Genomic DNA, 3281 nt, shown 5'->3' with positions numbered 1-3281 from the left:
TCAAAAGTTCATAGGCTAGCATGCAATTTTTATCAAATACAAAGGGTGTATCAGAGACAAGCAAGTTACTCAAAGGTTTGGCTATTTTAGAAAAGTCTCTAATAAACCTTCTGTAAAAGCCAGCGTGTCCCAAAAAACTCCTAATTGCCTTGACATTACTTGGTGGGGGTAATTTTTCAATGAGTTCCACCTTAGCTCTGTCCACCTTAGTGCCTCTATTCGAGATTTTGTGGCCAAGGACTATTCCTTCTGTGACCATGAAATGACACTTTTCCCAGTTTAATACTAGGTTGGTCTCTTGGCATCTCTTAAGCACCAAGGCAAGGTGGTGTAGGCAGCTAGGAAAAGAATCTCCAAACACAGAAAAATCATCCATGAAAACCTCAATAAATTTTTCAATCATGTCTGAAAAGATGGACAGCATGCATCTTTGGAAAGTGGCAGGTGCATTGCACAATCCAAAGGGCATGCGTCTATAAGCAAAAACTCCATATGGACAAACAAATGATGTTTTCTCTTGATCTCTAGGATCAACTACTATCTGATTATAGCCTGAGTATCCATCCAGAAAGCAATAGTAAGCATGCCCTGCAAGCCTTTCAAGCATCTGATCCATGAATGGGAGTGGGAAATGATCTTTTCTGGTGGCTTCATTGAGCTTCCTGTAGTCTATGCACATCCTCCACCCAGTGACAGTTCTTGTGGGTATGAGTTCGTTCCTCTCATTTGGCACCACAGTTATGCCACCTTTCTTGGGAACTACATGGATGGGACTAACCCATGGGCTATCAGAAATGGGGTAGATTACCCCTGCCTGCCATAACTTCATGACCTCTTTTTGTACCACTTCTTTCATGACGGGATTCAATCTTCTCTGAGCTTGAATGTAGGGTCTAGCATCCTCTTCTAACAAGATTTTATGCATGCATATGGATGAACTTATCCCCTTTAAATCAGCTAGGGTCCATCCAATGGCGTCCTGATGAGTTTGTAGCACATTGATCAATTTTTCTTCCTGTTCTTGGCTCAGGGCAGAGCTAATGATAACAGGATAGCTCTCATTACTACCCAAGTATGCATACTTGAGATTAGGGGGCAATGCTTTGAGCTCAGGTTTTGGTGCTTCCTTCTCTTCTTTCACTCTATCTGGCATGCTTGGCATGGTTGTTTCAGCAGCCTTGATGTCACTATCTTCAATATCCTTGGTGAACTCCTCCTCTGCCACTTCCTTTGTTGTTTCCTCAAAGGTTTCTTGTACTGCAATGTCCACTACATCCACCCTCATGCATTCCTTTAGTGATTCTGATGGATAGCTCATTGCCTTGAATACGTTAAACACCAATTGCTCATCATGTAGTCTAAGAGTGAGCTCACCCTTTTGGACATCTATGATGGCTCCTGCAGTAGCCAGGAAGGGTCTTCCCAGAATTATTGAAGCTTCGGCTTCTTCCTCCATATCTAATACCACAAAATCGGCAGGGAATATGAAATCTCCCACTTTTACCAACAAATCCTCAACTATCCCATGAGGGAATTTAAAGGTTCGGTCTGCCAATTGGAGGGCCATTCTTGTTGGTCTGGCTTCCTCAATCTCCATTCTTCTCATCATTGTTAGAGACATCAAATTGATACTGGCCCCTAAGTCACACAAGGCCTTCTCCACCATGACTTCTCCTATGATGCAGGGGATTTGAAAACTGCCTGGATCCTTCAGTTTCTGAGGCAATTTGTGTTGAATGATGGCACTGCATTCTTCAGTCAACAACACAGTTTCCTCATTTCTCCAGCTTCTCTTTTTGGTCATTAATTCCTTTAAGAATTTTGCATAGAGTGGCATTTGCTCTATTGCCTCAGCAAACGGGATGTTGATTTGAAGCTTCTTGAAAATCTCCAAAAATCTGGAGAATTGGCCATCCTTTTCACCTTTCATCAAACGTTGAGGATATGGTGCTTTGGGTTTATACGGCTTCAGGACCTCTTTTTCTTTTTCTCTTGTTGCAGACGGTGTAAAGGATTGTCCCTGTTCCTTGTCTCTCACATTTTCCTTTGCTTCATCCTCTGTGGGTTCACTTGAGATCTCCTTCAGCTTTTTTCCACTTCTGAGGGTTATGGCTTTACATTCTTCCCTTGCAATAGCCTTGGCAGCATGAGAAACACTTGGCCCAGGGATTTGCTTATACAAATACCCAATTTGATTTTCTAACTTCTCGATGGCAGCTCCTTGGTTTTGCAAGTTGGAAATTACTTCTTCCTTAAAAGCTTTCAATTCGGTTATGTCTTGACCCATGGTTGCAAGCATTCCTTCTATCCTGTTTAATTGATCTTGAAATTGTTGGTTCGGATTAGGTTGGGTAGGTCGATTATTTTGGCCTTGATATGATGGTTGGGAGTAAGTGTTTTGTGTGGCTTGGTATGATCTTTGGTTGGAGTTTTGGTATGTGGAATTGTTATGTTGGTTATGGTTGTAAGGTTTGTGGTTTTGTGGTTGGGTTTGTTGGTTCCCCCACCCAAAGTTTGGGTGGTTTTTCCATCCTGGATTGTAAGGGTTGGAATGTGGATCATATGATTGCCTTTGTTGATTTCCTACATAATTGGCCTCTTCCCAATCACCTCCTTCAGTGCTTTCTTCCTCTTGCTCTTGTGTGTGTATTGCAGTCACTTGCTTTGTTTCTAATTTCCTGGTGAGCTCTGCTAGTTGCTTGGCAAACACCTTGTTTTGGGCTAGAATTGTATCAACATGGTTCAGCTCCATGACTCCCTTAGTGTTGTGTCTCTCTGATGCATAGTAGTACTCATTCTCAGCCACTGTTTCAATCACTTCAATGGCTTCTTCCACAGTCTTTTTCCTGTTCAATGAACCTCCTGATGAATGGTCCACAGCCTTCCTTGATTCATAAGAAAGTCCATCATAGAAAATGTGCAATTGCACCCAGTCATGGAACATGTCTGGTGGGCATTTTCTTGTCAAATCCTTGAATCTCTCCCATGCCTCGTAGAGAGTTTCACCATCTTGTTGTCTAAAAGTCTGAACCTCAGATCGAAGCCTATTGACCTTTTGTGGGGGGTAGAAACGTGCCAGAAACTTGCTTTCCACCTCGTCCCATGTTGTTAGGCTCCCCCTTGGGAATGATTCCAGCCACTTAGCTGCCTTGTCCCTAAGTGAAAATGGGAACAAAAGCAGTTTATAGGCATCTTCCTAGACTCCATTGGACTTCACAGTGTCGCAAATTCTCAGGAATTTTGTGAGGTGTTGGTTTGGATCTTCATTAGCACTCCCACCA

At 42.7% G+C, this 3281-nt stretch overlaps 1 non-coding gene across 1 annotated transcript; it reads left to right on the top strand.

Moving 5' to 3' along the window:
* Positions 1-2942: 2942 nt before the first annotated feature.
* On the top strand, positions 2943-3046 carry LOC112759877 (small nucleolar RNA R71). The gene has a single exon (XR_003180342.1). It is a non-coding gene; the product is annotated as a small nucleolar RNA R71 (small nucleolar RNA).
* The last annotated feature ends 235 nt before the right edge of the window (positions 3047-3281 follow it).

Source organism: Arachis hypogaea, chromosome 16 (genome assembly GCF_003086295.3).
Source record: "Arachis hypogaea cultivar Tifrunner chromosome 16, arahy.Tifrunner.gnm2.J5K5, whole genome shotgun sequence".
NCBI classification, from domain to species: Eukaryota; Viridiplantae; Streptophyta; class Magnoliopsida; order Fabales; family Fabaceae; genus Arachis; species Arachis hypogaea.
The sequence above is the reverse complement of the archived record's forward strand: the minus strand, read 5'-3'. Positions and strand labels throughout refer to the sequence as shown.